At 33.5% G+C, this 25,738-nt stretch overlaps 1 long non-coding RNA gene across 1 annotated transcript; it reads right to left on the bottom strand.

Moving 5' to 3' along the window:
• Positions 1-14,509: 14,509 nt before the first annotated feature.
• Positions 14,510-17,826, bottom strand: LOC140451222 (uncharacterized). The gene is made up of 2 exons (XR_011952032.1): positions 17,210-17,826; positions 14,510-17,068 (listed from the first exon to the last, which is right to left on the bottom strand). It is a non-coding gene; the product is annotated as an uncharacterized lncRNA (long non-coding RNA).
• Positions 17,827-25,738: the final 7,912 nt, after the last annotated feature.

Raw genomic sequence — 25,738 nt, 5'->3', positions numbered from 1 at the left:
CATAGGGTATTTATTCTGGTATTGATGGGACTAACCTCTTAGGCACCAAAATTAACACTAAGAGAGTCATTTAATTGGCCTCATTCCGGTTGAAGAACGACTGAATTCTTACCACAGATGGTCAATAGAAACTAGGATCCAGATACTATTTTCGGCGAGTCAACTGGCGAACGTCCGCTAACATCAGTCCTAGCCTTCCTCAGTGCCTAGTATCTCTGGCAGATGCTGATCTCTATGACGAAAAGGGGTAGAGAAGATGTTATTTCTATGTTGGGTCTCATATCAAAAGTTAAACCAAGTAGGAAAGAGAGTACTACACGATTTGGGAATTCTAAACACGACAGAGATGTCACAGCCGGACAGTGTGTTTAGGGATTTAGGGGAAGTCTTGTTAGAAACACTGTATCAGTAAAGATAAGGTATAAGGCAATTGTACTTTTTAGAAGGTAAAGGCAAGAAAATCTTAGGTTTTCTTAAATAAGGTAGTCCTTAATTATTCCATTTGGAGTCAAGGTAGTTTTATTCAAGATACGATATGTTTCCAATTTTCTTTGGAAGGTAAGGTGTGTTTCTAACAGATAAGGTACCCTTCAATTTTCATTTGAAGGTAAGGTAAATCTTTTCCAATTTTTGTTGGAAGATAAGGTATATTTTCAACAGATAAGGTACCCTTCAATTTTCATTTGAAGGTAAGGTAAATTTTTCGTTGGAAGGTAAGATATATTTCCAACGGGTAAGATATCCTTACATTTTTATTTGAAGATAAGGTAAAAATTTTTAAATAAAGGTAACACGATAAGATTTCTTCGCTCGTAAGGACTACAGCACAGCCTATATAACGATTATTTTATCAACGCAATGAGGTAAGGTGTGTTATAAGATAGGACGAAAAATTTAAGGTAAATCGCATGACGTCGAAAGTAAAAATAAAGACATAGATAAGTAGAAATCAAAGCAATTAAGACTAACCATGAATTATAGGGGTCTCAACAAACATCAATTTACATGGACAGGTAAGATACATCGGTAGAAAGACATGAGAGGTGTTTTCACGAATCTTGTTACAACAATGTATGTATGAGTGTCAGATAAGAAATAGTAGGAAATAGTAAAATAACCGTTTTTACTACAGACGTATTATAACATATATAGATATGGGAGGTAAAAGTTCCTAGTCAGTAAAGTTAGATGTGGGCGTTAGACGACAGTTACAAAAGGTATAATATATATATTTCTAGCATGGTAAATAGTTATTCTTGCTCATTTTCTGAGACTTCGGAATCAAAAGAGTCACTATAACACGGCTTTAAATCTTTTATATGCCAGCGTCCAGCATTAGTACCATCTTCGTTTTTTATTTGATACACCAGACGAGAGAATTTTTTAGATATTGTACCCTTGACATACTTGGGAGCAAGCTTAGACATGAAACGTTTTGGAGCACTACTAAGAACAATATTTTTGCGCCACACGGTATCACCAACAGAAAATTGAACATCTCGTTTGCGGAGATTATAGTATTTGGCATTTCTTTCATAGGCTTTAGATAGGTGGGTTTGAACTTCCTTGAAGACAGTTAACAATCCAGTTATTTCAGAGGCATATTCGTCTCTGTTACCGGGAGAGAATTCGATATTTTGGAGCTGGTCATAGGGACGATTATAATAATCTCCTAATAAGGGAACGTTGCGGGCAAAATTCAGAAAAGCTGGGGAGTGTTGAGTAACTTCATGGCGGGCGGTATTAATAGCTTGTTGAATTTTAAAAATTTCTCTATCCCATTCGGAATGTTCGGTAATATAGCTGCGAATAGCGGTACAAATGGTACGATTACTTCTTTCTACGAAGTTGCATTGGGGGGAATAAACGGCAGTGAACCAGATTTTTTGAACTCTGTATTCATGACAAAGATTCTTAAGAATTTTGCTATTAAAATTAGAGGCATTGTCGCATATGATGTGTTGGGGAACACCGAAAGTTAAGAAAACATTATTTTCTAGGAAGTTAGCGACATTCTGGGCGGTAGCTTTGCGTAGGGGTTGTATTAACGTATATTTAGAGAACCAGTCAGTCACGACGAGTAACCAAGAGAAACCTTTTTTACTGCGCGTGAGGGGACCGATAAAATCAATAGCAATTATTTGCCACGGGAACTCGGCTTTCTTCTGATTTCCCATTAAACCCATTTGAGGAACATTTGGAGCTTTCTGTGCTCCACAGACTTGGCAAGAACGAACGTATTTGAGGACGTCTCTCCTCATCTTCGGCCAGTAAAATCTCTCTTTGACCCGGGATAAAGTTTTAAAATAGCCTAAATGGCTACAAGTAGGAGGTTCATGACAGGATTTGAGAACGTCGTGTTTCTGGGGAGAAGGTACTAAAATTTTCCATTCTATTTCGTTAGATTTAAAAGGTAGACAGGTAGGTACATACTTATAAACATATTCATTTTCTACTTTCCATTGGGGGAAGTTATCTGGATTAGCGATAATTTTTGACCGTAAGTTATCATACCAGGGCTCGATTCTATTTAGATCAACATCGAGAGAAGCTAATTCGGGACTTACAGGAGTTTCGTCCAGAGGGACTTGTTCGTGCATTCTACTGAGTGCATCCGGTACTTTATGGCAGGATCCCTTTCGGTGAACAAGAGTAAAGTTATGTTGTTTGAGGCGCATGGCCCAACGACAAAGACGACCAGAGGGATTTTTGAGGGTAGTCAACCAGAGAAGGGAATAGTGGTCAGTGATGACGGTGAACTTGGTTCCTTCAACGTACGGACGAAATTTTTCAATGGCGAAAAGGACGGCAAGGCACTCACGTTCTGTGACAGAGAAATTTCGCTCGGCTTTAGTCAGAGATCGACTAGCGTAACATATAACTTGTTCGCTATCATCTAATTTTTGCGTCAAAACAGCCCCAACTCCAGTATCACTGGCGTCGGCTTGAACGACGAAGGGTTTCGAAAAATCTGGTTGAACCAGTACGGGGGCAGATACTAAGGCTTGCTTGATTAAGATAAAAGACTTTTCAGCTTCAGGATTCCAAGTAATGGTTTGTTTCTTTTCTTTTCCTTTACCCTTTAGGAGATCGTTTATTGGAGAGACAAGGGTAGAGAAATTTTTAATAAAACGGCGGTACCAAGAGCAAAGTCCAATGAAGCGTTTAATTTCGGTAGTGTTTGTAGGTCTGGGATAGGTTATCATAGCAGATATTTTTTCGGGGTCCGACCGAAGAGAATTATCACCAACGATATAACCGAGAAACTTAAGGGAAGTTTTGAAGAACTCGCATTTATCTACGTTAATGGTAAGATTTGCGTCCTTTAGCTTTTCTTTAACTTTAGAAAGAAGAGAGATATGTTCTTCAAAGGTAGGGGAACATACTATTATATCGTCAAGATAACAAAAAATAAAGGGTTCGAATTCAGGTCCGAAAATTGCATCTACCAGACGTTGTTGTGTTTGTGCTGAATTACACAAACCGAAAGGCATAACGGTAAATTGGAATAACCCTCGACCTACTACGGCGAAAGCAGTTTTTTCACGAGATGATTTTTCCAAGGGGATTTGCCAGAAAGCTTTCTTAAGATCAATAGACGAGATAAATTTTGCACCTCGTAAAAGAGAGAGGATCCTATCGATATTTGGAAGCGGGTAGGTGTCATGTTTAGTGACATCGTTTAAAGTACGACCATCAAAACAAAAACGAAATTCGTCATTTTTCTTCCTAACCAACAAAACGGGTGAACACCAAGAACTACAACTGGGTTCTATCACACCTAGCTGGAGCATTGAATCTAGTTCTTTATTTAAGATATTCGACATATATGGAGACATAGGGAAAGGACGTCGCTTGAATGGTTTTGAGTCGCCTGTATCTATTGTCATTTGAATTTTATTTGTGCGGCCTATACCTTCAGCGCTACTAACTTCGTTAAAGTTATTAATAATTTTGTTCGCTAAGGTACGGTCGGTTGGACTAAGAGATTCTAACGAACAAAGATGCGGGAAGATAGCTTCTGGATTGGCCATAGGAAAAGGATGATTTGGTTTGTCGGACTTAGTATTCCATTGGTTGGTATTAAAATCAATTGAGAGACAAAATTGTTCAGCAAAATTACTTCCAAGGATAAAAGAACACGGTAAAGAAGGCACTACAAGGCATTGAATTACTCTAAAGACATTATCGGCAAGAATAGGTAAATCTATGAGACCAGTTACTTTTTTATTGGAACCGTCTGCTAGAGAAACTGTCGAGTTAACGGATTTATTTATTGGAATTTTATTTTGATTAAGAAAAGCGAGACCTTGTTGTCCGGCACACGTAATGGAACAACCGGTATCCAATAGTACAGTAAAATCTTGATTGTAGATATTTACAGATATGTAGGGTCTTTTATCAGTCTTTTTAGAGATCACAAGGGGACAGACTTTATTATGAGAAGGAAGACGATAGAAGTTTCTAACTTCCGTAAGGTAATTTTTCCACTCATTTTCGGTCAAGCGGTAGGAGTTTCTATGCGAAAAGTCTCGGTTCTTATTCCATTGTTTTCGCTGACGGGAGTTAAAGGTACTTCGGTGAGATGTAGGAGAACGGTAATCTCGAGGTAAATTATTCTGAATTCTATTTGAAGAATAACTGGAGGATCGGGAGATATCGGACTTTTTGGGATGTCTGGGAATAGAATAGCCGATAGTATTTATTCCGTACGTTAGTTTTTTGGAGGATTACAATTTGTACATTGTGGGAAGGTAACTTGAGATTTTCCACATCGATAACAAAATATTTTCCTCGGACGACGACATTCACGGTGACTGTGTCCTTTGCCTTGGCAATTCCAACACGCAGTGGAAGAGTTTGGCTTAGAAGTTAAGGGAGGTACGTAATTCTTGCCTAAAGAACGGTTCGTGGGAAAGGTATTACTAGAAAAATTGTTTCTAGACTGAAAATGTCTCGGAGGGTTTCTCTGGGCATCCCTTTGGTTTTCTACGCTAGAAATAGAAGGAGAGTCACGTTTGAAAACTGAGGCAGCATTTATTTCGACGGTATTAATGAGAGAAGATAATTGGTCTACGGTATCCACCGTACTAGTGGCTATCATAGTAGAATATTCCGGTAGGAGATTTGAACGAATATAAGAGATTATGGTTTTTTCGGAGGGCTGTCTCGGTAATCTCTTTATTAAATTAAGTATGTCTGCTTGATACAGAACGAAAGGTTCATTTTTTCTTTGCTTACGGCTTTTGATCTGATCCCACAGTTCGTCTTCATAGCCATGCGGAAGGAATGTGAATTTAAGTAATTCGACCAGTTGTGGCCAAGAGGTAAGTTTAGATTTAACGCTGCTAAACCATTTAGCTGCGTTACCTGAGAAAAATTCCACGGCAGATCGGAAAAGTATCGCATCGGGAATATCACGCGATTCAGCAAGATTTTGAATTTTTTCCAAGACACTAAATAGATGCTTAGGATCACCGGAAAATTTAATATTCCAATCACCTACATTGACAGGAGTATTAACATGGACGATAGGGTTAATGGCTGGCATAGGAGCTTGTGAAGTTAAAGGTATATATGCAGGATTCGAGTCGGTAGTGATTATTTTATCATCTAGGTTTGCTTCTAACAGAAGGCAGGTAGAGATAGCTTCGTCTTTAAAATTCGATTCCACAGGTTTCTGTGGATCTGGGGTTAGACGTTGTAGTCTTAGGGAAAGATGCAATAAATGGGCCTTTGTTCTTTTGTAGACAGAATCACTAGGGTTTCCTTCAAATTCAGAAATAAGATTTTCGACTTCGGAAAAGATAGTTTCGATCTGGCTTGATTCATCTTCAAAGATAAGGGGATTTTCCGTTAGATCGATAATCGGAGTGGCTTTCTGAAGGGCTTTCTTAAGGATAGATTTTTTTTCGGAAAGAGTTCTATTTGACTTAATACCTCTGATTTTCAGTTCGTAATCGATCTGATTTACCTTGAGATAAGAGATAACAGAAGAATCCATTTTTAAACTCGTTTAGATAAAAAATAGTCGAGAGAAGAGAAGATACTTATATTTGAAGACTGCGTTGCGGTGCTATTTTTTACCATTTAGCTACCACATTAGACGATATTTTCTTGCTGTTAGCTACCACATTGGGCGCCATTCTTTTCTGTGTACCCTCTGGATGATCGATTGAAGGTTACACAAAGAACGGTACTAGGCTCGGGCTTCAGTCTGGTAGAGGTATCTTGGTCGGGGTTCTTGTTACAGCTCAAATATCACGGATCAATTAAGGAAGTACTTACGACACAAAGACAAGAAGTTAGAAGAGAAGATAAGAGATAAGAGAAGAAAAGTTATTTGGGCACCACCCTATTTTTAGAGGAACAGGGAAACCTTAAGGCATAGAGAATACGATAATGAGAAAGATAAGAAACAGTTAAGATACGCGAGAATAAAATAAACCGTGAGAGAAAAGGTATCTTGATCGTGCGGTACACACTCAATATTTCGACACAGATACACTAATTATACGATAAAACAAATAACATAAATCAGTAAAAATGCCTGAAAGAGATACACCATGCACAATAATATATATTCATATCATAACAATAAAAATAAAAAGCAAAAGGTTCGTCAACAAAATTATATTGAGGTATATAAAAAAAATACACTATAACAATCTTTACGGCACAGTTAGATGACACGAGATAAGTGATTGATTAATTTATAATCGAATAAAAACAAAAAATATTTTTTTTGGGAAAATAATTCTGCATAACGTAGTATTCTCAAGAATAGAAGAAAGCAAGGGACATTATAATAGTCAATATTCGTCAAACAAATTATTATTATGCCTTGAGAACACTTAAACGTTTACCAAAAATTTTTTTATTGAATGTGATCACCTCAAATCTATATATGAAATTTAACATAAATATACCCTACATTAATATAAAAGAAATGGTCCGTAATTTATACATATATTATATCGTAGGTTCAAACTCATAATAGTTCGTTCCGTTTAACCATAAACAGCAAGGTCACTAAACTAAACGTTATAAATCAAATTCTTACGGTTTAGGTATCAAAGTTGAGCTTTAGTCAATAAAATTTACTACTCACAATTAATATGCCACAGGTGGATACAGATAGTGGCGTTAGGCCTTCAATAAAGTCACTTGACACTTGGTCCTCGGCAACAGGTAGCTACAGCAACGAATTACGGTTTTCACTCCGTAATTCTTCGGGTTGATTTCGGCAGACGAGAGGATAAACAGCCAAACAGGAATAGCACAGGTAATAATCGGTAGTAGAGATGAATGATGAATAATGCACAATGAATAGTGAATATTAAATAATGGCTAATGGCTAATGGCTAATCGTTAATGGCTAATGGTTAATGGCTAATGGTTAATCGTTAATGGCTAATGGTTAATCGGCAAACAGAAGTGACCTCGTTCCTTCGAAGTGGAACACGTCTGTTGGACAAAAGAGAAAATATTTAATATAGGACTCACTGTGTAAAGATAAATAAGGGTGAATTGAAAATCCACTTACCGCCGATTGTCGAAGATAAGACCGCTTGCCACAGGAACCAACTTGGAAATGAATATCGGATTGTGAATTTAGAAGGGCTTAGACAAGCGAAGGTTGAAAATAGGGAAGGGATATTGGCTGAAGGATGCCACGCGAAATTGACATTAAATATCCGAGATATTGGGGTTCATTTTCGTAGCGTTTACCAATAGAAAGTAAAGTTTCTACGAAAAACAACTCTTCTGATTTTCTGAGAAGGTAGCTCGGAGATTTCACAATAGGTCCTTTTTCCTTTGTTATTAGGAAAGATTTTTATGTAGCAAAACAAGATAAAAAGAAGAAGAAACATTTGGCGAAGTTATTTCTTTGTTAAAAAAAAGGCGTAACAAAACGAAGATATGCAGGCATGGGCGGCGTGAAAATAGTTTATTAAAGGGAATAATTTAAAGAAATTATGAACATGCTTCAATCTTGAAATTTCTATTTATGAATTTTAATGAATAGTACAAACGTACACGGCTAAATAAAGTTATACAATATTTTAGTGGAAATTGTTCACAAGGGTGGCTAAAATCTATGGTACTAAATAGAGAAACATATGTTTTAATAATATTCGGCTGTACAGCTAATATGTCAAAATTCTTGTGAAAGAGACAGTCAAGTATACTAATAAAGTTAACAAAATCACCAGTAGGCATTTTTAGATTACCAAATGTGTCACCGGTTCTATTTTCATATGCCCTAAAATATGAGTATACAGTAGTATCTGACAAATTAGTTACACTTTTTGAGTATCTGCCACATATTTCACAACTATGGAATTCTAAACATTTTTTCATTAAATATCCACACACATATGTTATAAAATTTTGTTCCATTATGTCTTTATCATTCTGATAATCTGTATCAATAAATAGCACAGGTTCTTCAGGTGTCTGTTTAGATGTTTCAGTATCTACAGTGTATTTGGGAAAATCAGACATTTTTAAAAGTACACTATCTGTATCTCCTTGACAATTTTCTGACCCTGAGTTAATAATATCAATGCACACCAATTTTTTAAAGGAAGCTTGAAATTGTGAAGCAGTTGGATTAACACAATTTCCACTTTGTTGTCTGATTTTTCCAAACAAATTTTCTAAGGCATCTTGGTTTAACCGTCTTGACAATAAATATTCAAAACCAGCATCACTTACTCGTGCCCAAATCAACTGAAAAGCTTTAATAGATATTGTCCAACCTTTAATAGATTTAATGCGGTTGGTGACATCTTCATTTTTTTTATTCAAGACCCGGACATTTTCAAAAATTTGTAAACAGTCTTCTAAAAATTTTTTTTGAAAATCTAAATTTTTAAATGCTAGATTATATTCTTTGCCCTGACTGGTTGTTGAAGAATTTAGTATGTCAAACAATTTATCAAACATGTCTATAACTTCAACAGTACCTTCTGCAGCTGATGGAATTACTTTAAACCGTATATATAACTTCATACTGGCAACAACGGTAGCACTTAAAACTTGCGTTGCATACTTAACCTTCATTTTTTCAAAAGGACTAGGATTAATATGTGAGTCTGTTAATTTGGGTGCAGCTCTAGTAGAGTACTGTTTATCATGTTGATAAAAGGACTCTACATATGCCCAGGAAGTTGTTTTCCCATTGAAAACAAAGGAATGTTTTAACATATTATTTCTAGCCAATTTGATAAGATGTGGTGGGTCAAACATATACATTATTTTTTTATCACGAAAAACAAAGTATGGCTTATTTGGTGTTACATTTAAATCGTTAGCTAATTTCCAATTATTTGACCCAAGATCACTTATTAAAGCACATACATCTAATCCACAATCAATTAGGGCAGCAATCATTGTAAACAAAATCGTTTTAAGTTTATCTGCTGGACAGGATGAATGGTGAAAATAATATGCTAAGGGTTGTTTCCAAGAATTGAAAAGCCCTCGTACCATTAAAACTGTCACATTTGCTGCAGATTTAAAAGCTTTTGATTTATCACCAAAATCTTCAAAACCAACAATTTCATCCAACCCCCTATTGTAAAACATATTTGATTTAATTGCCATTTCGTCAAATGACAAAACACAAATTTTGTCGAATTTATTAAAGTTTGCTACTTTGTGTTTTAAAACAGTAAGTAAAGCTTCATTTAGTCCAGGCTCAATTTTAATATGTTGTATGTGTTTAAATAATGTATTAGGACTGGGTAAACAAAATTTTTTGCACAAAACATTTCTATAAACTTTTGGTCCAGTGAAGTACATTAAGAGACATTCCTGTTTAAATTGATTACTAAATCTTCTACCTCTTACCTTTTTTCTTGATTGTAAAATTTGAACATTAATGAAATTGGCTATATTTGCAGAAGGACAAAATTTAGATGTTAGTGCCATATAGTCTTCAATTGTCACATTGTCAATATCCTTCTTTCCTGTAGACTGTAACTTCTGAAGTTTTTTTTTTTAATAATGATTTTCCTTGCGTAATTGTATAACTGTACTTCGTAATACATTTTTTCTGGGAGTATTTATTGATAATTTTTGTGACACTTGAGTTGAACTTGGTGTACTAAGTGGTGTTACTGGACGTGTAGTTAAATGTTCAGGTTCTCCATGCATGATGTTTTTACCAGGAGTAATAGTAATATCCTGAAGTACAGTTATAGTAGATGGTTTATTTTTAATACTAACATTTTTCTCTATATCCATAGCTGGACTTTTCACTACTTCTAAAAGAAAAAGAGAAAGCTTACATATGTGTTACATAATTATTTATTTTATTTACCTTCATTAATAGGACATCTTGGAAGACATATGTTTTGGACAACTGCAGAATAAGTATGATCAAAAGTTGATGAGCCCTCCATTAAATGACAGTTTGTGGGAACTGCAGAAGGTTGTAATCGATTTCTCGTATCATTCAGAAACATCTTATTGTCGAAATGAGTACCACAAAGACGATGACTTCTATGTAAACGTTCTGCCTTATCCAATAAATCTTCTCGTCCACATGCCATTAACCAAATTTTTGCCCTAAATACAAACATTTTTTAATACACGATGAAAATCCGTCGTTAATAAATAATATAACATCTAAACATCTGTAATACACAATTTTAATTATAATTTAACACTCACCTATTAACATCTTTTGGAAACGAAAAAAAGCTAACATTACTTTTTATAGAATTATTACAACACTTTGTAGCTACACAAGTGTGGCAAGGCTTTTTGTTTTTATTTTTGTACATATCGATGTACTTATACAACGTAATTGCGAAATAAAAAATGTATAAAGATTATTTTTTGTATCAATTCATTTTTCTCAAGGAAATTCATTTTCTCTTTATTCAAGGAAATCAGTAATTTCCTTGTATAAAGCAACTTTTGAAGTTTATATTAAGGAATTAGGAAGAAAATTAATAGGTTACTTGAGTGCAAACAAACAACAAACTTTTGAATTCTAATTTCGTGTTTTGTTGTAATGAATTAAAAACAAACAAAAAAAAACATCAAATCAATTATACATTTTTAACAAAAAACATACAAAAGAAATAAATCATAAAACATTTTGCAACATAATTAGTAATTTAATTAACGCATTAATGCACACAACGTAATAAATACAGTTTCAATTATTTTCTAAGACATATAATATGTTGTATATAAAGATACAATATGTTATAATAATAAATAAGTTGTATACCAAAGACTTCTAAAATTGTAATGGTGGTGTGAATATACAAAATAGGACAAGATAATGCCCTGCCTAAATCGCACAGGCCGATCAGTCTTACATCATTTTTGTTCAAGGCAACAGAAAAAATTCTTGATAGACATATTAAGGGAAGACCTTTGAGGGATCATTCTCTCAATGGCAACCAGCATGCATATCAAGAAGGAAATCAACAGAAACAGCAGTGTACAAAGTAATTCAGAAAATCAGTCACTCAATTAATAATGGAGAGAATATTTAGCACATTTAATAATGCCCTATCAAATAGATCCACTATCAATGTGTGTTACTATGTGTAAATGGATCAAAGCAATGCTGGAAAATATATTGTTGAGTGAATAGAAGATGCACAAAGGTGCAAGGAGAGATTTTGGCCAAAACTGCTAAGGGTGTCCACAGGGGGAGTGTTTTCTCCCCTCCTCTGGTCACTCCTGGTGGATCACTTGATGTCACTTCTTGACGCATACGGGGGAAGAAGTACATGCCTATAGGGATGATCTAATTATTATGGTAAGAGGAAAATATGGTAATTTTCTTTCCAGCACACTCCAAAGAACATTAAATATCCTTAGTAGGTAGTATGACATGGAAAAATTCTCTATCAATCTTAGTAAAACATGTAGGAGTAATATTAGATAAGCAGCTTACATGTAACGCCCAGTTGGAAAGAATAACCTACAAAGCAAAGGTTTCCCTTTCTACATGTCAAAGAATATGTGGGAAAATTTGGGGTTTGAAACCCAAACCGATGTACTGGCTATATATGACTAGTCAGATCTATGATTACGTATGGCGCAATTATATGGTAGTTTAAATAACAACAAAAGACCACTTAATAGAAGCTGAATAAGCTTCAAAGACAAGCATGCTTAATCATAACACGAGCAATGTTGACTACCCTAACTGCCTCATGGAGGTCATGCTTGATCTCTCTTCATTACATATATGGATGGAGAAGGATGTGAAGATAGGAGCATACAGAAGGTGGATAAGATGTCAGGAAGCAGGGCAAAAGGATACCTGGATCAAATCTGGAGAAATAATTAAAAATTACCTAGATTTGGAAATAGTACCAGATGCAATGCAACCTAAATATAATTTTGAAAAGTCGTTTACCATCCTCTTTATAGGAAGGTACAAATAGGAGTTAAATAAAATCAATGCATTGGCCATTGATAAATTGTTGGCAGCACCATCAAAAGTTAATGAATAGAGTTTTATGCCTGAATCATAAATAAAATTTAAGCAAAGATTTACTAAGGATGCTTTTTCTTATCCACAAAAGCTCTCAATTAAAAAATATGCAACTGGCACTTTAAAATTCTCATTTAAGGCTACTAACATAAACACCAGTGCCTCTCATGCTTCTGGTATATTATCAGATTCTATATCTGTACCAAAATCTACAGAGCCAACAAATTTTTTCCCATCCCATTTTACTAGCTTACGAAGACATTTCGTTCAGCACTAAATTACACACAAGTGTTACAAGTGTTTTATTTTGCTTCCCTGCTTCTTCAACTTTGTTTTTCAAAGCATTTAAAGTTTCTTTGGAAAATCCGGGTGCGCCATCAACCATTTTGTTATGGTTGATGGGTGTGGTAATGAATTACCTATTAAAAGCTCTTCTTAAAAAATCATAGGCTTTTGCTGAATACAATTTAAAGCCAGTGCAAATGACCTTAATTCTGGAGAATATTTGGCACATTTGGCACCCTTTAAAAATTGTTGAAACAATGCTTTGGCTGATTCTGGCAAAGAGGCCTAAAACAATAAAAAATACAAAAATAAAAGAATATAATAATAATTTAATTTTATTCTTTATGGAATATGTGAAAGAAAACTTACCAACACAGATTCAGCATTTTCTGTAACATACAGTTTTTCTTTTAATGATTGTACCAATGCGTTTAATGTTGTTGCTTGTCGTTTTCATCTTTTAGTAGATTTTCTTAGGGTGTCAAATTGTTTCTTTTTTTTTGCTATATACATGTTTACTGATTCCATGTATCTTTTTCTTTTTCTTGGGCAGTCTAAGTCTGACATGGAAAAATCCCCCACATAATGCTTCCTAAAAATAAAAAGATATAATGAAATAAACATTGCTTATTCAAGGATATAATAATGCAAATGAAAAATTAAATGAATATTGCCTCTTGTTATTTTTTTTTTAGCTATTAATTCTCTATCTGCAGCATGCCCTTCAATATTTTCCTTGCCTAAGAATTTCTCAGTTTCTGAGGCAGACAAAGTTAGTTCACTGCTAGCAGTTCGAAATTTAAATTGTGGGTGTCTGATGGACTAGGGAGAGCTTTAGTTCCTACCACCTCTTTAACGTCTTTAGAAGACCTGTATGCAAAGAGAAAACAATATAGAAGAAACAATAAACAAAACATTTATATAAATATTAAATACCGATGTAAAAATTTAATAAAAACATTACCCACCTTGGTATAGCTAATGGTTTTGCATTTTCTTTTAGACGAACAAAGCTAGATTTCATGATAACATCATTTGGATCAAAATAATCCCAACAAATACGTGACCATCTGGAAAGCTTGTTCTTATTTAATTGTAAAATGTATATCCAAATTTCCTGTTTTTCTTCGTCAAAAGGAAATCTATGAAAAAAAAAATTAGTAAGAAAAATTATATTTAAATGATTTTAATAAAAAAAAGACAAAAAATTTAATGGAAATTGTCATTATTCAGTATAATGCATAATAATTTATTTATTTATTAAATAAATAACAACTAAACGCCTCCACTGGCTATCAAAACATAAACTAATATTTATAAAACATACATATAAAAAATAACTTACTTGAAAAGTGACAACGTTTCGCTCTTCGAACTTCAGCGACCACAAACAAGATACCTAAATGGCATTTTACTAAAATAGTAGGTAAATGACTCCATAGCACACTACCACCTAGCATTGAAACTTCCGTGTTAAGGAATAAAACAATGATTGGCGCATCACCTAGTGATCGGGCGCGTAACTATATATACATGGCGCTAAATTCAAAAGTTTAGTAATATTACCTAGGATTGTGAACTCATTTTAAAGTAAAGGAAAATCGATATAATCCTAAAATAACAAGAAAAATCCTTATCCTATACGATAATAAATATTTTTCGTATACTTTTTGGGTTTTCTTGTTATGTTGGGACTATATTTATTTTCCATTACATTAAAATGCCAAAGTGGTTAAAAAAATTACAGAATAAAATATAGAATAAAATCTTTATTTATAAAAATGTTACAAGAAATGTTATATGTGTTACAAGAAATATTAATAATACAAGCCATGTGTAGTATAATTTAGTTTTCTTAATGTTGTGACAAGAACGGGTCAGTATTTAAATAATTGTTTTGTCATTCTTATCAAGTTTTATGTGAATAAAAGTCTAATTCTGCAAAAGACATTTTACTACAATTTTATTCGCATAAATTTACAATGGGGAAGTACTTTAGACCAGATAAACTAGAGGCTGGTCCAAACTGTCAAACTTCCACCAAAGAATTCAAACATTAGTACCTAAGTATATAACATTCAAGAATTTTTTAGAAAGCAATGAATCTAAAGATAAATCCCTAGAAGAAAAAGATAAGTACATGCTTTTAAAAAATTAATCTACGATTACATAAGCGAAGCAATCAATCTGGAAAACCAATTGCTTTTTTCACACATACCCTCACAGATTCTGAATAAAAACATTATGCAATTGAAAAAAAAGCAAATGAGTTGAAGTATTTAAAAAATGCAGACATTATCTGGTAGAAAAGCAATTCTAACCAATTACAGATTAAATCACTATTTGGTTTATATAGAATGACGGTATATATCAAATCTAACAAGGAGAACTAGCTTTACTTCACAAGAATTTATTAATTATCTACACTCTAAAGGAATATATTCAAGTAGAACAACACCATATAATCATGAAGGAAATGGTTAAGTCGAAAAATACAATGAGTTATATGGAAATTGGTGAATCTAGCATAGAAAACCAAAAATTTAGAATTCACTTAATGGAAAACTGCTTTACCATGTGCTCTGCACTATATACGAAGTTTACTGTTGAATTGTTATATTATTGAATCAAGATAATGATGAAGGTCCAAATAACACACTAGAGAATTCCACTACTAAATAAATACCAGATGAGACAGAAAATTTACCTGTTCAACAATCTGATGATAATGATGAACCAAGATTGGAAAATTCAGATTTTCATTCTAGCTGTAAATCAGCTGGAGCTAAAAATAAACCAAAATAGTTGCAATATTTTGTTCAAAAATAGGGACGGGTGAATGTAGTATAATTTAGTGTTCTAAATGTTGTGACAGGAACTTGTCAGTATTTAAATATTTTTTTTTGTAATTCTAATGTCAAATTAAAGCCTAATAAGCAACAGACAACCATCAGACATTCTGAGTTTTTTTGTAGTACTTTCATCCTAATGCAATAACACACACTATCAGTGGTCAGTGAAAACTCTTACAGTCTGGCGTTCTACTCACAGAAAGAGAGAACTCAAGGACCCTGCTAAGTTGGAAACAGAACAATTAAATGATTTAGTTCTAGAAAGAAGTTTATATACATTTATACTCATACTATATGTTATATATTTATATGATAATACTTTTATTCTTTTAATCAGAATCATAATATAAGTTCCAGAAAAATATTCTGGTTATCAACAAAATTATGATTTTGATTAGATTAGCAAAATATTGCTTCTTGCAAAAATAAAACCCAAGAATGAGGAATAACCGAATGATAGCAAATAGAAAAAACGAACAAAAAAAAAAGAACAATGGATAAGGTAAATAATTTATTTCTAAGGTATGCTTAAAGTTTTCACCCAGAATGTAAGCTTTGCTAAAACCTGATATAGTAACTTTATTTGCTCAGTATAAACTCCAAACAACAGAGGATAATAATGTTTTTATGCCTGAAATGACAAACACAATTACAATCAACAGATTTTTTCACCAGTATGTCATCTTAAGATCAGACATCCCATCCCTATCATCAACAGAATAGGAAAGATCCCTGTCAACACATTCAAATTTATTTATTCATAACTCTGAACGCCTTACCGCTGTCTATGTGGATGCAGGCTAATATACGGGACAAGCCGATTAAATGTTACAACTTAGTGGTTAAGTACACAGTATTTTAATTATTAATTATTATTATTATATATATATATATATAATTAAACATGTAATGACATTTTAAAACCTATAAACCCAACAGTTAGTTCTATGATTCTAAAATCCAGCACAAACAATAAAGATGGAAAAATAACAACATAACAAAAATAAAAAAATATGTAAAGTATTACCTAGTTACAATAAAAACATGAAGTATTTTACACAGTTAAGTTTCCAAACTCTATGGTACCAGTAACTCTTCTACTAATATTTATATATTTATTGAGGGACATATTAAATACATTTACATTTAGGTTGTTTAACAAAGATAAGTATCTATTCAGTGGGCTATTAGCACCATAGGTTGTTCTACAAAATGGAACATTAAAAGTACATAGATGAGGCAAACCATGGTAATATGGTACTCTAAGACCAATCTCACTCACAAGAGAGGGACAGATCCCTCCTCATACTTAAAGCAGGCAAGCTCATAGACCTCTCCATGATAGTGTAGTCATGGTCTGCTAATCTAATCCAACTTTGAAAGGCGCACACCTGTAGAAATTTATGCCGAACCCTCTCTAAGGTGATGCTTTTTAAGATAGTTCTTGAACCACCACCTACAAATAATTCAAATACTAAGCTAAGTAAGACTGGTTTTATAATATATAATTTTAGGTTAAATTTATAAACTAATTTTATAGTAAAAGGTCAGATATAATGTGAATAAGAATATAGGTCAGTGGTATAATAGTTCTTACCTGGTCCTGGTAAAAACAAACTCGGAACGGCTGTTCTCGTAATACCGCTATTTCCAACATTGACTATATCTTCCTCTTTAAAATGACTAGCGCATACACGAAAATTGTTATAAATAGTTTCTTTTGCAGCATTCTCTAATTAGGGCTCTTAACAGCATTCACCCATTTATCAAACATATCCATATAATGTCCTGGACTTAAAAAAGTAGTATCAAAGAATATGGACGCTTAAGCGTCTATATTCTTTGGTAGTATCCATGCAATCTGGAAGTCTGGAACACATCTTTTTTGTTCAGTTCTTCGTCTCTACATTGTTATTCCATGTAATGTGTTCGATTCCGTAATAAAAAATCGTCGAAAATTGTACGATTTTGCACTATTTATACAAAAAATTTTAAATTATAAAATAAATTATAAAAAATAAAACAAATACAAATATGGCGCCGTATTTGTCTAAACTCAACTTTGACTTGATCTACAGTGATGCCAACCTTCTTGAAAGCTTTTTCCCTCAACTTGCCTTAAAAATTCCCACTTTTATAAAAAAATTCCCTCCCGTTTACAAAATGGGTTTTATAACAGAAATATAAGAATTTGTATATTTAGCCACGTTATGTTCAGCAAAAAAAACCCTTAATCTTATTTCGGCGCCTTTCACGGCATTTTGGTGTTTTAAAGAAGTATTACCAGTTGCCAAAAACGAGGAAATACTTGAAATAGATTTAATAGCAGTCATTTTTTTAAAATGTTTCTTACCTGCAGCATATTTTGCAGTTTTCATTTTTGTCACATAAAATGCATTACACACTTTCCACATACATTTTTTATTATTATGTGGCAAAGCCTTAACCGAGATTTTAAAAGAAGGATCTTCTAACCACTTACTGCTACCACTATCACTAAATACACTACTGTAGAAGTAACACTTTATACAGAAAGCACAGTACCTATAATGCTTAAAAAGAATTATACTGTGCAGAAAGTACCAAATAAGACAATTTCGGTGGGTTTCCCACTTCCACTACAATATTTATTCAAACAACCATAATTGAAATTTTATTTAAGTACATACCTAATAAATACAGACGAAATTATTGGGACAAGTGCTTAAATCAGCATTCATTAAGTTTTATTATATTTTGAGTTAGGGAATAGGTACCTAAAGATCATAATATTTATATAAAAGTATAGTGATCTGGTTGTGAAATGATTACCCAACCATCATCTATTTTAATTTTTGACACTAAGTGCTTTAGATTCTTGAGAGTTATGATATATGATTTCCGAATGATGTTTTGTTATGGTTAAGAATACTGAAATAGGAGAACATTATGGAACATTTCAATTACTATTATACCAGGGGGTAAAGATATGTTTAATTCTTTTCGAATACTCTTTTGAATTTTTTTAAAACATATTTTACAATTTGCACTGGAATAAATATTCCCTTTTGAGTTAATTTTTTCCCTTTTTCCCTTTTGTGTCAAAAATTCCCGCATAAAGGGAAATTTCCCTCCGGTTGGCAACACTGCTTGATCACAGCACACTCACTCCGCGCAGGAACGAGACTAGCAGCGCCACCAAGCGAATGGGCGCCTAATCCGAACATGATTTGACCTTGGCTATCCCTGTTACCAATCTAGGTGTAATTTATCTATGAATGACTCTCAAAAATTTTAAATAAAATTTGCTTGTCACAAAAAATATGTAAACACACAACTTCATATCAAAACAATAAACAATAACAAAGGCACAAAGCAAAGGTATTCATGTTGTGGACACTTTTTAAAGCATTCACGGAGTCTATATATTATACGTCATTGGTTTTAAACATTGTCATTATATATTTAAATCTCCACAACCGTTTGCTACATTCAGTAATCAAGATAAGAAGACTGTTGCATACTTGGAGAAAAACGTGCATGGTCTTCGGTATTCTAATGGAGATGTTGAATATTCAAAAATAAATGAAATACTGGAATCTAAGTTATTATATGCATGTACTATGATTATATGCTGACCATGATATAAGGATACATGGATACAAGGTTTGTATTTGTATCATGTATGCTGCCGACTATATCTACGTTCGCGGAGAACAAAAAGTAGATTTTTTAAAACAGAAGTGCCACATGATTGGCGTATTTCCCATAATTATCGATGTTTGCAAGCATGATGGTACACCGTGTGCAATAGGAAAATTTGTTGCAGATTCAAATGCTTGTGACACAACTGAATTATTTTTCTGCTCTTCGATAAATGTGGATCGCCTGCGCCAATGGTTTTGTAAAAAGATATTACCTATGTAAATTGGATTTTTTTAAACAAAAGAATAAAAGTTTTGCTTTAGTTTTATTTTAACACTTTTCCTTTTTTACATATATATTTTAATGCAAGATGATTCGCATTTGCGATTTACAAAAAAATTTATAATGATATTAACCGTCAGAAATACATTCATTACTAATATAATTGTTAACAGTATAATCGTTGAACCATATTGAGCGATGACACCATTATTAGTTTTACACCATTTTCAATCACTTTCGGTGTTATTTGGGGGGGAGGGGGGGGGGGGTTATTATGTAAATTGGATTTTTTTAAATAAAAGAATAAAACTTTTGCTTTAGTTTTATTTTAACACTTTTCCTTTTTTACATATATATTTTAATGCAAGATGATTCGCATTTGCGATTTACAAAAAATTTATAATGATATTAACCGTCAGAAATACATTCATTACTAATATGATTGTTAACAGTATAATCGTTGAACCATATTGAGCGATGACACCATTATTAGTTTTACACCATTTTCAATCACTTTCGGTGTTATTTGGGGATATTAGCCTGATCTTGTAAAATGCTCCTCCTGACTTTGGTATCGCTTTGAAAAATACTGGAAGCTGTCCATAATTCACCACTTCACGATCCATTAGAGTCCATTCAGTTCGATTACAGTCAGTTTTTACATCATTAAAATATATCGCCATGTTCTTAAGATTGTTTGGAACGTTTGTATAAAGGACATTGTTAACAATAGCTGTGAGAATGATGAATGATATTGTCAGTTGAGACATCTTGTCGGCTGAATTCTTTTTAATGGGTATTGTGTTTTTGGTAGTTTTATATCAGACAAATAAAGTTCTGCAAATCGTTTTTCAATTTTCGTTATATCTTCGCACCACTGTAAATCCACCTTCAACTTTTGTATTTTTTCGCAAAACTCTTCTAACCTGCACTGTACGAGCGCCATCAGTTAAATAAATGACTTTCATTCAAACCCCAATATAAATAATATTCTCGATAATCCCAACTGCTATAGTATTATTCTAACCTAATTATTTGGTTGTAATGTTTTACAAATCCAATAAATAATATTTGTTGTACACAAGACTTTTTCGTTGCACCCTGTATACATAAATATACATTTACTTTACGGAATGTCGCCTAATAACCTTGCATATATAATTATACGCAATATTTCGCGTCATATTACGCCCGGTGTCTAATGACTAATAAGCTGATTCTTAAAAAATTGTTGCACGTGTTTAGGACGTAAATGTAAGGCGTACATACAGACGTCGATGCACACGTTCCCATTGGGGGCGTTCCTATGTCACCATTGGTCGGTGAGACGCGAGGATGAACTCAATTAGATATTATAATGCCGCTATTGGACATAGATACGTTCCGACGTCACGAGTAGGGCATTTTTGTGTCACCATTGGTCGAAGATACGTTCTAACGTCAAGAGTGTTGCGTTTCTGTATCACCATTGGTCGAGGATATGTTCTAACGTCACGAGGGGAGGATCTTATGTCACCATTGGTCGAGGATATGTTCTATTCTCACGAGTGGGGCGTTTCTATGCCGTCATTAGTCGAGGATATGTTCTAACGTCACGAGAGGACGTTCCTATGCCACCTTTGGTCGAGAATATCTTCTAATGTCACGAGGTGACGTTCCTATGCCACCATTGGTCTAGGATATGTTCTAACGTCACGAGTGGGGCGTTTCTGTATCACCATTGGCCGACGATACTTTCTAATATCACAAGGGGACGTTCCTATGCCACAATTGGTCGAGGATATCTGCTAACGTCACGAGTGGGGACGTTCCTATGTCACCATTGGTCAGGCGTTTATTTGGAGGTGTTTCTATGACACCATTGGCCGAGGGGCGTGGCGTAGAGACACGATAGGGCGTACCTGCGTCACCATTTGCCGAGGGCGTGGCCTTGAGGCACGGGAGACGTTCCTATGTCACTAGGGGAACGTTTCCTAGAGTGACGTCACTTCCGTTCCAGAAGTAACACTGTTTATCTACTCTTATATGGCAGCTTATCGCCTTTCTACAGACTATTTAGTTGTTTTGGCATAGTGCAATCACAATACACAACAATTATTAGTTTTTAAAGCTATTAATCTAAATTTAATATGTATTTATAAATACAATTTATTAATATCTAATAAATCAATATTGTTATAATCAAATTGTACAAGAAATCAAAACATAAACAAAATTCTTACTCTAGAAAGCGGCAACACTTTAAACAATTTTGCCACACGCTGAACTGTCAAAAAATTTGAAGTATTCCCGTATTAGTTGCCTACAAATGTCTAACATATTTAATTAAAATTATTATTTTGTGGAATATTAGACTTAAAGTTTAAAAAATAACAAATGTTTTTGGTTATTTAATCAATATAATTCTAAAATTCCCAATATAAAGATGATTACATTTTTCTGATTATTATACCATGTTGACACCTATGAAAGATCGATCAGTTCCGTATGGGTCTCGTATTATTAGCTGTGTTAGGAAAATTTGAACTCTAAGGTTGATGTTCTGTAAATTTTAAATATAAGTGACGTCTTCTTCTTCTTCTGGTTCCTATCCGTTTCGGATGTTGGAAATCATATTGGCAATCATAACCTTGCTCGCTGCGGCTCGAAACAGCTCCGTTGAGGTTTTCTTAAACCATGTTCTTAAATTCCGCAGCCATGATATTCTATTTCTACCGGGTCCTTGCTTACATTTGACTTTACCTTGCAATATAGACTGCAGCAGGGAGTAACGGTGCTGATTTCTCATAACGTGTCCCAGATATTGCAATTTTATGCATTTGATCGTAAACACAATCTCTGGTTCCTTCTTCATTTTTTCTAGAACTTCCTTGTTCGTGATCCTTGCTGTCCATGATATTCTCAGCATTCTTCTATAAAGCCACATCTCAAATGCTTCAAGTTTGTTAATAGTGGTGTCTGTAAGCGTCCATGTCTCCGCCCCGTACAACAACACAGAGAAAACGTAGCATCTCAAATGTCTCATTTTTGTATCTAGTGACGTCACTTTATATAAATTGTGACGTGCACGTATTTTTATATAAAAATACTATATCCTCGGTTCGCTATTCCCAGTCACAAACCGTGTTCTCAGTCCGAACTGTCTATGGTATAATTTCACTATTTGAGAGAGTAATTCATCGTTTAAAGGCGCAGAAATGCGGAAAGACTTATGAAAATCCAGTGACGTACACTCACTTTTATTTTAACGTTAATTATATTATATTTTTCAAATATTAATGTTCGAAATAGGCCACAATATATTTATTTACAAGTTTTTACTGACGTTTCGATCTCTATATCCAAAAACCACTTAAAAAGGTTAAATGATAGTTATATTTATTTTATTTGTTTATTATTATATATTTTTATAATCTTATATTATTTATTTTCTTTTTTTTTCTATCTTTAAAAACGGAATAGAGATTGAAACGTCGTGTATTAAACATGTAAATAGATATATTGTGGCTTATTTCCAACCTTCTCCCTAAAAGTACAGAATGCCATAAACAAAAAGCTATAGAAACATAAATATATCTGTCATTTGTATGTTTGAAACGGTCTCTTTATAGAGTTCGAAACGTCCGCAAATCAAACATTTGAATAAATATATTGTGGCTTATTCCCAACATTATTTCTAAAAATACAGAACGACAAGCAAAAAGCCATAGAAAATGAATATTACTATCATTTGTATAATTGAAAACGGTCTCTAGATATAGAGATCGAAACGTCAGTAAATAAACATATGAATAAATATTTTGTGGCTCATTCCCTACATTCCCCTAAAAATACAGAATGCCACAAACAAAAATCTATAAAAAAACAAGTACTTTTGCAGAAAGCTTACTGATACCAACCGGCTGTCGCGGAAGTTACGCTAAAACGTCTTTTGACGTGACCCGCCCTTAAAAAGTTACACAATGAAATTTTTTTAAAACAAATTTTAAGACAGTTTCTACACCACCCCAGAGGTATGTCTTGTGGCGCGTTACTTTTTTTAAATGGGTGTTCGCCAAGAGCCATATTGTCTTATTAAATAAAATGAACAAAACACTTAATCAGTATAAAACAAAACAAAATAAAATCCTATAAAACAAAATAAAATTCTATAAAAACACAAACACTATACACACTTACTATGTTCTTCTCGTTTTTTTTTTGTTTTTGGTTTTTTTATGCTGATGTTCTTAGTAACCTATTAGAAAATATTATTTGCTGTCTAACTCTGAAGATGCAGTTCTGCTATCGCTGTCATTATCTTCACCACCTGGTGTAATTATAATTGGCTCTAGTAAAACTTCGATATGAGTGTCAAGTTCCCACATACGATGTTCTTCTTTAATTATGTGGCCTATACATTTAGCCCATTTCTCTGGAGTTACATGGAGGATTGTTTGAATCATAAGTTTCTTAACTTTGTTTAATTTGAACGTTTTGTTATTGCGTGCTACTTCTCCTTTCACTTGCGCCCAGATAAGTTCAATCGGATTAAGTTCGCAATGATAAGGTGGTAGACGCAGAACTTTGACACCATAATCTTTTGCAGTTTCATCTACAGCATATTTAAGATATTCACTTTTCTTTAATCGTGCAATGTCAAGTAGCTAAATTTTGAGCATTGTTTCTTCGTATGCAATCCCCTTTTCTGTAAGCCATTCTTGAATCCTCCCTTTCAATTTTTTTCATAATCACCTTTTTTTTGACTCAAATTGAAGAAAACCATCATCAAGGAACCCTGTATCACTTCCTATATGGGTGATGATTAAACGCCGTCCCTTTCCTGATGGAGCTTTTAATCCTGTAGACCAGCCTTCTATAAATGCTTCTCGTTTACTTTTTTAACATTTAAATCTTGCCAATCTTTTCCAACTGTATGACCTTCGTTAATCCAGGTTTCATCCAAATATATATTTTTATTTTTATATAAAAATAAAAATTTTATTTTTTTCTAATAGCATACTTTTTCTGTTGAGTTTTACATATCGAAAGTTCATTTCGCGCATGGTCCTGATTAAGACTCTACGAGATATCTTGGGTAAGGAGTCATCGTTTTCGAGCTCTTGAGAAATATTTTTCAGTGTTGGAATTTCACTCCGAAAATAAAATAAATGAATTTTTCGACGTATAATATTCCTTGTCTCGTCATCCAAAACAATGCTTTTCCTACCTCTAGTTTTACCTTTTTCTTGCTTTTTATTTTCCGATGTATTTTTTAATACACGATAAATACAGTTAACGGATACTTTTGTTAAACTGCTACAAATGTCAACCGCTTGGCTAACATTTAATGCCATTTTTCTGCCGACAATTCCTTCATAAACGTTTCGTATCATTACCTTCTTTTCGGACGTTAACATTTTCCGTCTCTTTTGCGGCTTTCATTTTTCGAATCAACATCAGAATTTTGCTGTCTTTTCTTGAAACAACTCGGTTTTTCGTCCAACTCCAATAAAACTCAAACCAAATAATCACAGAATATAACTAAAAATTTACTATAAAACGACAAACTATAACACTCGTATTATCAATAACACGTTTTATCAATAACACAAACTTATCGTATAAAATATATTCACAAAATGCAACACATGCACTACCCTCAGAAACGCCAATGTAAATGAACTATTGTTTATGGACACTTGCTCGGCAAAAACTAGTATTACGGCTTTCTGTGGGTCGGAATTGAAACGGAGTTCCGTCGCTAATTCCAAAGTTGCCAAACGATTGAAAAATATTGTTTTAAAATATCGATTTTTATTTTATAAATTTAAATATGTAACGAAACGGAACAAATAAATAAAATTTATTTAATTACAATTTTGTGCTTAATTTTTACTATTGAAAAAATCATGTTTTTTGGTATTTTTATGACGGTAATAATCGCTGCGTGGAAGAATACAGGTTTTGTATGACCATAATTACTACTCGTAAACAATAATTGGCTACACTGTACGACAACTCGTAGTCAAGTCTTCTATAGAGAACATCGAGCAAAAAGACAAAAGAGGGAATGTAAAAGGTAGTGGGGGCAAAAATATTGTTAGACAGGAAGTGCCATCTTGAGAGGCCACATTAAACAAGGAAAGAGAGACTCTTTCCTTGTTTAAGAAATCAAATTTAGTTAGGTTATGTTATTTCTGATGTTCAATGACATATAATATATAGACTCCGTGAATGC

Source organism: Diabrotica undecimpunctata, chromosome 1 (assembly GCF_040954645.1).
Source record: "Diabrotica undecimpunctata isolate CICGRU chromosome 1, icDiaUnde3, whole genome shotgun sequence".
NCBI classification, from domain to species: Eukaryota; Metazoa; Arthropoda; class Insecta; order Coleoptera; family Chrysomelidae; genus Diabrotica; species Diabrotica undecimpunctata.
This window is presented reverse-complemented; position numbering and strand designations above follow the sequence as displayed.